The sequence below is a fragment of the Lynx rufus genome, unplaced genomic scaffold (assembly GCF_022079265.1).
Source record: "Lynx rufus isolate CCGP_SWC_20201006 ecotype Redwood Valley unplaced genomic scaffold, mLynRuf1.p SCAF_10, whole genome shotgun sequence".
Taxonomy (NCBI): Eukaryota; Metazoa; Chordata; class Mammalia; order Carnivora; family Felidae; genus Lynx; species Lynx rufus.
In genome coordinates this window covers 72693420-72705083 of record NW_025814824.1, presented here as the reverse complement: position 1 = coordinate 72705083, position 11664 = coordinate 72693420, and positions in this window count along the sequence as shown.

Here is an 11664-nt window from a genome sequence, read left to right as displayed (position 1 = left end):
CTTAAACAAATACATCTTAAGAAAGAAAGAAAGAAAGAAAGAAAGAAAGAAAGAAAGACAGACACCATAAAAAATGGAGAGAGAAGACACATTCTGGAAGAAGATACCTACTGCAGATATTACCAAGGATACTGTCACCAGCTAGACACCAACACCTGACCTTTACTGCTCATCTGCTTGTACCCACTGACCTTTGTCCCACATTTTTCCTTAAGCTCTTCTTTACAGCTCATCTCTTAACTCAGGCAAAAGACCTGAGGGGTATAGTATCTCCTGATGGAAATCCAAACTACCCCTTAAGCAATAACAACTCCGCTGACAAAGAATTCTGGCAGGCCCAGACCACTCAGACCAGTTTGAACTTAATCCCAGACTCATGCCTGTGCAGATGGAGCAGAGGGTAACCCAGGGAGAGTTATCTTTACCTCGTTATAATGCTAAAATCTCTGCCCCAGAGGAGCACACATTTCATTTACATAACATACAATATAAGTATAGGCATGTTTCCATAAGGCACATATGCCACCTTATGCCCGCCTCTAAATACGGTAGAGGTGACAAGGCTCTGCTATCTAAATACTCATTCTAACCCTATTTAAAAGGAACCCATTCACCCTTCCTCAAGGAGTCATGGGCTTTGGAAGTTATTCCCTGTGATCTCTTTATTTATTGCAAGTAAAGTTTCCTTTGTGTGACAACTACACCACCTGGGTAGTTTCTATCTGTGACTCACCAAGGAGCAAACTCACGTGAATTCGGTTACAATACCTGCAAATAATTAAAAACCACAACAAACAGGAAAAAAATGGGTATATAATAGTATATAATAAGAAAATTGTCTATAAGATTGCTTCTAGAAAAATTAGTGTATTCAAAATAAGGCATATTCTAAATAATTATCTAAATTTCAAAGATGAAGAAAGGTTTCTTTTACACATCTGCCCAAAGAATTAGTTCATATAGAAGGAAAGACTGGCTTGGGGGCACCTGGCCAGCTCAGTTGGTGGAGCATGCAACTCTTGATCTTGGGGTTGTGGGGTTTGAGGCTCACAGTGCATGTAGAGATTACTTAAAAATAAAATCTTAGGGGTGCCTGAGTGGCTCAGTTGGTTGAACGCCCGACTCCTGATTTCAGTTCTAGTCATGATCCCAGGGTTGTGGGATCCAGCCCTGTGTTGGGCTCTGTGCTGAGTGTGGAGCCTGCTTAAGATTCTCTCTCTCTCCCTCTGACCCTCTCTGCCACTCAAGGTCTCTCTCTTTTAATCTCAAAATAAATGAATAAATAAATATGTGAAATCTTAAATATTCTAGAAGGAAAAGACTGGCTTGAATCCTTTTCATCATAGTTTTTCTTTTTTGGTTTTACTGATCTTTCATTTATTTATTTTTTAAAGTTTATTTATTTATTTGGCAGGGGGAAGGCAGAGAGGGAGGGGGAGAGAGAGTATCCCAACCAAGCTCTGCAATGATAGTGCGGGGCTTGAACTCGTGAACTGTGGGATCATGACCTAGGGCGAAGTTGGACAATTAACCAACTGAGCCACCCAGGTGGCTCATCATAGTTTTAAAGAAGAGTTAGGCTATAGCTACAGGGTTTTCTGGGAAAGGAGGGGAACTCAATAGTTCTTCATCCACTAAAGTTTTAATGTAGAAAAGTAATAGAATCATAAGGACTCAGGAAACAGATAATCCATGATGCCTTCTAAAAAACTTGTTATGGGGCACCTGGGTGGCACAGTTGGTTAGGCGTCTGACTTTGGCTCAAGTCATGATCTCATGGTTGGTGGGTTTGAGCCCCACATTCGCATTGGGCTCTGCGCTGACAGTGTGGAGCCTGCTTGGGATTCTCTCTCTTCCTCTCTCTGCCCCTCCCTAGCTCATGCTCTCTCTCTCTCAAAATAAATAAACTTAAAAAAAAAAATAAATTGTTGAAGATATAATTCTGCTGACTGAAAGATAAATTTAAAAAAACATTGTCAATGAGCATTAATTCACTTAGATGTGAATATTCATAAAATATAACATGATGGTTATAATTCTAACAGAAAATTTACATAATGTGAAGATAATAATACTCTGACAAATTGACTATAAAGAAAGAGAGTCATGACAGAGTGTGAGGGTTAATTTGTTCATTTCTTAGAGTGGAATCAATAAATACATTTTTGTTTCTGAGGTTGACGATTTAAGTATATTATTTAAAGTTTAAAGATAACCACTAGTGGAAACTAAAACTAGATTTTCTAATTTACCAGAGGAAGTTGCCATAATTCTGATACTAAAACTGTACAGACCACAAAAACTCTAAAGCAATCTCATTTATTAATAGAGATATTAAAACTGGAATAAAAATATTAACAAATGTACTAATGTATTTAAAAATGCATACCTTGACAAAGTACATTTTATTCTATGAATGCAAGAATGTATTGACATGAGAAAATCTATGACAATAAATTTTCTACGTTAAAAGAAAAAAGGAGTGGGGCGCCTGCATGGCTCCATCAGTTAAGCCTCCGACTTTGGCTCAGGTCATGATCTCACGGTTTGTGGGTTTAAGCCCCACGTTGGGCTCTGTGCTGACAGTTTGGAGCCTGGAGCCTGCTTTGGATCCTGTCTCCCTCTCTCTGCCCCTCCCCTGCTCACATTCTGTGTCTCTGTGTCCCTCAAAAATAAATAAATGTTAAAAAAAAATTTTTTTAATTTTAAAAGTAAAAAGGAGAAAAACTATATGATAATCTCATGATCATATACTGGCCATCAAGATAATCTCAAAAGCCAAAATACTTGATATATTGAATTGAATATCTACCTGATGAAATTTTCAGAAAGCTATAAATAGAAGAACACTTTCCTTTTGATGCTAGTGTGTCATTTATGCCAATACTTGGTAATCTTTTTACCAAAAGAGAGATAGGGTTTTGGGCAGGAGCCAAATAATAGTATCTGGCTAGAAATTAATAACATTTTCTATTTTCATTGTATCTATTTTTATTTATGATAGCTCTTATGGCAAATGATACTGGTTTTCTATATATGACAGTGATAGAAAATTCCCTTTTAGAAAATTAAGTAAAAAAAGTGAAGTGCTTTAAAGAAAAATGTTAAGTAGACAAAAGTAAAGATGGTTCATGGATTGAGAAAGAATTATGGAACTGGTATTGGAATGAGTCAAGTTTGATAGACTGCTCCAGGCCAATGTTTCTTTCTTTCTTTTTTTTTTTATGTTTATTTTTGGGGGGCGGGGAGAGGGAGAGAGAGAGAGAGAGAATGAGCAGTGGAGGGGCAGAGAGAGGGAGACAGCAAATCTGAAGCTGTGAGAGGCTCCTCACTCTCAGTGCAAAGCCTGATGTGGGGCTTGAACCCACAAACTATGAGATTATGACCTGAGCCAAAGTCAGATGTTCAAACGACTGAACCACCCTGGTGCTCGCAGGTCAAGATTTCTTAAATGAGCCTGTGAATACATTCATGGAAGTCTAAGGGTTTTTTGTAAGAATGTTGGGATTTTTCACATTTGTGTTTATATATATATATATATAGATCTAGATATAGATATCTATATATAACTATATTCTAGATCATGTGGATAACCATCTTAAAACGAAGTGCTATCACGTACATTTGTGTCTACGTTTGTATTTACAGTTGCTTTCTCACCCATTAGTGTCACTTTAATTGTCTTGGGCTAATGAGAAAAGGATAGAGAGGCTTGGTATGTAAGTGATGTATTTGATTCAGATAGAGGCCAAATGATATCATGGCATGCTAAAATGAAGGTATACAGAAAGGTATCTGATACAGTTGAGTCATTGTGACATAGCCCACTATAGTAAAGTTATAGCCAGGAAGGTATTAAGCTAATGTACAAAGGTTTGGCCTTACTAGTTGTTTAAGGACACCTGTTTTGAATGGGTGGTGTCCATTTAGTACCAGTTAGTAACTATTTCAAGCATCACCTATAACAGAGAACAAGTGGAAGAAAATCTCATTGACACTTACTTGGGTTGCTCATGAGAAAAAGGAACAAAGAAGCAAGAATATGAAGAGGGGACAAGGGCAAAAATACGTTATTAGTTCTCAAGAAGTAGATGGCCTAAAGGTAAATCTGAAAAAGTATTCTGTGAGCTCAGGTTACAAAAAAAAAAGTTTCTGGGCAACATCACCTGGGAATCAGCAGTATCACCTGGGAATCTGCTAGAAATGCAAACTTTGGGGACCCATCTCTGAATCAGAAACAATCAGTTTCTGTTTAACAAGCCCTCCTGGTGATTCTAACTCATGTTAAAGTTTGAGAATTACTGATCTACACTGATAATTTTTTTAAGTTTATATTTATTTATTTTGAGAGAAAGATAGAGCTGGGAAGGGGCAGAGAGAGAGGGAGAGAGAATCCCAAGCAGGCTCTGCACTAACAGTGCAGAGACCAAATCGGGCTCAAACTCAGTGAGATCATGACCTGAGCCAAAATCAAAAGTCAGATGCTTAACCGACTGAGCTACCCAGGTGCCCCTCTACACTGATAATTTATCAGTGGATTTAAAATGATCAGTGATGGGTAGTTGAGGGTCATTAAACTATTTCTATTTATTTGTTTATTTGTTTTTAGCATTTATTTATTTATTTTTGAGAGACAGAGCGCAAGCGAGGTAGGGGCAGAGAGAGAGGGTGATACAGAATCCAAAGCAGGCTCCAGGCTCTGAGCTGTCAGCACAGAGCCTGATGTGGAGCTCGAACCTGAGAACTGTGAGATCATGACCTGAGCTGAAGACAGACGCTTAACCAATGGAGCTACCCAGGTGCCCCCATTTATTTGTATGTTTGAAATTTTCCATAGTAAAACATAAAAAATAAAACAACACTCGAATAGAGAACATATTCATATATTACTTCTAAAATAAAAAGTTGAAAAAAATTTTAAGTTTTATTTTCTTTATTTTGGGACAGAGAGACAGAGACAAAGAATCCCAAGCAGGCTCCACACTGTCAGCACAGAGTCCTATGCAGGGCTTGAACTCCCAAACTGTAAGATCATGACTTGAGCCAATATCATGAATCGGAATGCTTAACCGACTGAGCCACACAGGTACCCCAAAAGTTGAAAATCTTTTTTCTGTTTTTTTTTAGAGAGAGGGTGAAAGTGAGCAAAGGGCAGAAAGAGAGAGAATCCCAGGAGGGGAAGAGAGAGAGAGAGAGAGAGAGAGAGAGAGAGAGAGAGAGAGAGAGAAGCAGGGCTCACTCAATGTGGGGCTTGGGTTCACCCAAAGCAGGGCTCATGTTCACCTGAAGCAGGGCTCATGGTTACCCAAAGCAGGGCTCGAGCTCACCTGATGGGGGCTTGAGCTCATGAGCTATGAGATCATGACCTGAGCTGAAGTCAGATTGCTTAAATGACTGAACCACTAAGGCACCCCAAAAGCTGAAATTTTTTTAAAAAAGGGATCCATATATAGAGAAATAGTAGACTAGTGCTTCTCAAATTTCCAATCCTTTGTGGAGTATTACTTTTTTTTAAATTTTTTCCCTGTTTATTTATTTTTGAGGGAGAGAGTGCACAAGTGGGGGAGGGACAGAGAGACAGGGAGACACAGAATCCAAAGTAGACTCCAGGCTCTGAGCTGTGAACACAGGGCCTGACTCGGGGCTCAAACCCATGAACCATGAGATCATGACCCAAGCCAAAGTCAGCAGCTTAACCAAATGAGCCACCCAGGCACCCCTTGAGTAATACTCTTGTAAAAATACAATAAAAATAACTAGAAATTGAAATAAAAAATAAATACAGAATATTAATCCAATTTTTTTTTATTAGGTTCAATAGAAATAGTATTTGTTCAATTGTTAGGAGTTTCCAGACACTTTTTCTCATTCTATTCTTTTCTTGTTAGGAACTAGTTAACAGTTTAGAGACCAGCACCATTCCACTGTCCACATTAAATGATAAAATGATAAATAAATGACTCAAGGAATTCTGTTGTTTTGTAAGCTCATAATAATAATCAAAGTAATAATTATGAACAACTATAAACATTGAACATTTACCATATGGTAAATATCATCTTAGGTACTTTTCATGTACTAATTTAAACCTTCCCCTAAAGCTGTAAGTACTGTTATTATCCCCTCTTTACAGTTGTAGAAGCTGAAGCACGGAGACGTTAAGAAAATTGTTCCAGTTTACTCTTAGCAAGTGCTGGTCTACTGTTAAAAACTTAACAGAAAATCAGGAAATGAAAGTTTAGGAGTCGTGCTAATGGAAAACAGGGAAGCCACGGGGCCAGGGTTGGGGTAGCTGGCAGTAGTGTCTCCTTCGCTCCCACACCTGGTGTTGTCTCCTGCAGAGGGACAGATGGACACATTTCAGAATGGGTGGGGGAGTCTTCTACTGTGTCTGTTCAAGGTATGATGACATGTCTGTCTCATCAGGTAGCTCATTAATATTGACCTCAAAGCAATCCTGCACATCCTTGAGGATCTTGGCATCATTCTCATCTGATATCTGACATAAGTGTGATGGCCAAGCCCATGGTACCAAACTGGCCGGCTCTGACCACACAACGCCGATAGAGGTTGGAATCCTCAGGCATTTTTTTTTTTTAATGTTTATTTATTTATTTTGAGAAGGAGGCAGGGCAGAGAGAGGCAGAGAATCCCAAGCAAGTTCTGTGCTCAGCACAGAGCCCACTGTAGGACTCGATCCCACAAACTGTGAAATCATGACCTGAGCCGAAATCAAGAGTCGGAACCTCAATTGAGCCACCCAGGTGCCCCTCAGGCATGTTGTTGTTAAACGCAATTTGCAATAGTGCAATGTCCATGCCTCAGCCGAATAGGTTGGTAGCCACCAGAATTCATCACTGAAAATCGTTAAACTAGGGCACCTGGGTGGTTCAGTCATTTGGGCATCCTACTCAGGCTCAGGTCATGGTCTCGTGGTTTGTGAGTTCAAGCCCACGTGGGCTCTGTAATGACAGCTTAGAGCCTGCAGCCTGCTAAGGATTCTGTCTCCCTCTGTCTCTGCCCCTTTCCCACTCTCTCTCAAAAATAAACATTAAATTTTTTTTTAATTACTTAAAAAAAATCTTTAAACTTCTAGTACTGAGAAAACCTCTCCTCCTGGGGCATCCCATAGGGGATGGCAATGGCTGGGAAATTCGGCTCCAGCAGGAGCTGGCCCAGTGCGATGCTACACAGACCAAGAAGATTTAAGATTCTAAACTAGGTAGTCTGGTTCTAGAGCACATCCTTAACCATTATACACTATTGTTCATTTGATTGTGTAGGCAGAGGTATTCTTCTACTTAAAGTGTCCTTTTTCTAGTTCTTTGATAATTAGTGAATGGAATTCACTTTGTGAGAGCAGGGGTTATCAGCTTGAAATCAAACAGGAATATATTTAAGCATATCTGCAAAGGTGTGCCAACCTCCACTTCCAAGAGTTCTACTCCTGCAGTGGGGCCAAGGAGTTTCCCAGATTAAGAACCCATCTTCAGGGCAGAGAGTGGTGTGCACCAGTTTTAAGGATAAAATGTCAGTGCCTGGGGGAATGATGACACTTGGAACACTGCAGTGATTGTTAGTTGGTTCTCTGGCCTAGTCCCCACAAATTCATGCTTAAATCCTAAAAGATTTCTGTGAATAAAAATAGAAAGGGCTGCTTCATTAAAAATTTTGAGGGACCTATGTGATATAAAATGACAAAAAGGGGAAAGGAATGCTCCCATTTCGGAAAAATGCTCCAGAAAATCCAATGCAATTCTGATATGGGCTGGTAGGTCCTACTACAGGATGGTGATAGGAGACAGCACCTTCCATGCAAACATTGGAAACCTCTGAACCAGGTATTGGTCATGTTAGGAGCTTCGTGTGCAGATGAGTATGTCAGGGCCAGGTACAGGTTGAAGAAAGTGGACATGACTCATGGTGGTAGAGCAGTCAGTAGGAGACGCTTTCAAGCTTCCTCCTGATAGTTGGGAAGGCCTTTAAAGCAAGGTTCACAATTCGACAGATTGGGCAGTCTGTGAGGCTCAGTGTGCTAGCTATTATAACCCTGTTTGACTAACTACCAAGGTGATGTAGCCTGAAAAACGTGAATTATACTCCCACACATTTTTCTTAAGCCTTGAAGTTTATTATTGCTTAGCTATTGAACAAATAACAAGTTTGAAGGGAACACTCCTCAAGTTTTCTTTTGACATAATTGCAGATTCATACGAACTTTAAAAAGCAGTGCAAAGAGGTCCTGTGTACTCTCTACCCAGTTTCTCCCAAAGTAACATCTTAATTATAACAAAACCAGGAAATTGATATCGATACAATCCAGAAATCTTATTATTCAGATTTTGCCAGTTTTATATGCACTTGCATGTGTCTAAAGTTCTATGCAATTTCATCATGTGTAGACTTGTCTAACCAGTCCCATAATCAAGATATAGAACTGTTCCATCACCACAAACATCCCCTTGTGACTCCATTATAGTGCCATCTGTCCCCTTGTCTTTCCATACTCTCCCACCCTGGTCCTAACCCCTGGAAACCATTAGTCTGTTCTCCATATATATAATTTTTTCATTTTGAAAATATTATATACAAATGGAATCATAATGGGTACCTTTGGCATTTAGCTTTTTTTACTCAGTACAGTTTCTATTTTAAGGAATACATATTAATGATTATATTTTCTATTTGTCATGGGATAATATATTAAAATGTTCTCCTTCCAGAAAAAATAATAAAGAATTATCTCTCAAAAAAAAAAATATGCTCCTTCCAGATTCACCTAAAGGCTGATCTTATTTCTGACCTATACTGGCATCTTTCTATTACTTGTATGTCTTAAGAAGTCTTACCTGTAAACATGAATAGGGTAATGTTAGTTAAAGGTTAACTATCAATGCATAATGGAATGCCTTAAGGCAAATGTTCAAAAGCTACATTTTGTCCAAACATAATAATAGTGGATAAAGTGGATGTGTGTGTGTGTGTGTGTGTGTCTTCTCAGTGAAGGCATTTCAGGGGAATTTCTTATTTTTTTTCCCCCAGGGGAATTTCTCAGACAAATTAGAACAAAAACAAAAAGAAGCAAAATCTTAGAAAATTTATAAATTAAGTCATTGTAACTGTCTTACTTTTCAAAAGTTTAGAGCAAACAGAGAACACAATATTCTCTTCACCATCAAAAAGCCACTCGACAGGACATAAAGTTCTCATGACCAGCTAGGTCTTGTGGATGATATCTGATCATTCCGGAACCTCAGAAACTTTTGCTGAGATTATAGAAGGCCACGGTTTTCCCATGCCATTTGGACTATGGGAATATCTAGGATTCTAAAAGTGGTTCTAGAAGACCTAACTTCTATTCTGTCTACTGTTTTGAATCAGAGGCACTCACAAACCTAAGGCACTCAATCAGTGAGAAGTCTTTTGAACTTAGGACCAAAGGCAAGAGAAATAGAAAGGTTTCACCTTGCTTTCTGTTGTCAGCTGTTTTCTTCTATCTATGCTTCTGTTGTAAAATGGGATGTTAAGTGTTTAGGAAATGTCAGTTTTGTTCATTAGTCAGATATGCTATCTTTACATTGGAGACTTTCCAGAGCTATTGTTAGTAATAGGGACAATGAGCTTCAGATCGATTTCACATTTATTTTTTAAAACTGAAATCTGTCAGCTATCTTAAGGCATGGGGCTAAGAGAAAGGCAACTTAAGAAAATGTAAATCAGAACAGCCTTTTTGGAATCATTTTGGCAATATTTATCCAACTTGAAAATGTTTATACCTCTTTGTTCTGCAATTCTACTTCTAGGAACCTATTCCTCAGAAACACTCATATGTGCAGAGATGCTCATATATATTATGTTCTTTGCAATATTGTTATTTTGAATTAGCAACTCTAAATTTCCACTATTTTGGAAGAGGTTAAATTAATTATGGCACATGAAATTATGACCTAGTATGCAGTATAAAAACAAATTAAGTAGGAGCACCTGGGTAGCCCAGCCTTTTGAGCATCCAACTCGTGATTTGGCTCAGGTCATGATACCAGGCTCGTGGAATCCAGCCCCACCTTGGCTCTGTGCTGAGTGTGGAGCCTGCTTGGGATTCTCTCTCTCTCCCTCTCTCAGCCCCTCCCCTGCTTGTGCTCCCTCCCTCTCTCTCTTTCTCTCTCTCAAAATAAATAAATAAGCATTAAAAAAAAAAATAGCTTGTCTTGCTGAATTTTTAACATCTGTCTGGCAATGTAGGGTGCAACTTAATATTGTATTTAACATATAAAACAAAATATATTTTATCTTTTGGAAAGAGGGATTGAAGTTAGATACAGTTCTTTAAAAGTAGGCTCCCTGAATTAGATACCTGAGCTATCTGAAAATTGTTTTTTGCCAATAAATAATAAAGTGATTGACGAATCCATTCAACCATAAAGGCTGGAATCTGATTTCTTGGTTATTCCTGCAGTGCTAGGCACATAGTAAACACTCAATAAATAATGCCTTAATGATGGATGAATCGACAGTTTAAGTCGTTTTAGTAGCACCTACTTATTTAAAAGCAGGATACTAGCAAAGATAGAGGATGATTGAGTGTCTTGTTACTTGCTTTTCAAATGAGGAGGCTGGGGGGGGGGCAGCCCCTCTCTTCCTGGTCAGGTTAAGAATTTGGTTGAGGATAGCCTTTCGTGGCTCATGTTTTGATGAACTGTGAATTGGGAAATCATTGAATTTCAGAACCATACAGCATATAAAAGGGAAAACGATCGAGGTGCCACTACTTAGATACAAAATTTTGCCCAGACGAGAGGAAAGAGATCTAGTGGCAGTGAAACTGTGGGCAAATCACTCTACCAGTATCTACATTTTCACGTGGAAAAAAAAAGGGAATAATCACTCCGTCATAGGATTTGTTTCTTTACATGAAGGGATATGAAAACCTGTATAAAATACTGGCAATATAGTGGCCCTTCCGTATTGTGCAACGACTATTTCGTGTAAATCCAAACCCAGACAGTAGGGTAGAATAGAGACTAAAACTGTACACAATTGAGAGGTTCTTAAGTTACGGGCAGTCTGTTTCATCTCATTCATTTTAATCTCAACCTATCGGTCCACTGGGAATCCCAGAGATCCACTCATAGTACCCGGCGGACGACCGGCGGGTCCCGCACTGGAGTTCGCCCCGGCCCGGGTCCTGAACCCCGGCTTCCGTGGGTTGCAGGGCTCGGGGCTTCGGAAGACCACTGCCCGCGCCTTCCCTCGGTGCTTGGGGTCGAGCCACCGCCAGCCTCGCTCACCAGGAGCAATTCTGGCGCTGTTCTGGGGTCCTGGCGAGACACTCCTACCTACGCTCAGGAGTCGGGTCTCCAACGCTCTTCCCGCCGGTAGACAGCGGAGTCGGACCCACGCAGCCCGAGGCAGAGTAGCCGGAAGGCCGGCAGGGCCCGCGGGTGGGCGGGCGGGACTGCAAAGCGAGAAGCACAAGGAGCGCGCTCCCGTGAACGCAGGAGGGAGGCAGGGGCGAGGCGCGCGCGTGCGCTGGGATGAGAGGCCGGGAGGCGGAGTCCTAGGGCAACGGCAGGAAGAGGGCGCCCTGGAGCCGAGCCGGAGGCCGGCTGGGGGCGGGGTGGAGGGAGGGCGTCGACGCTAAGGGGCGGGATGAGGCGAGGCGGG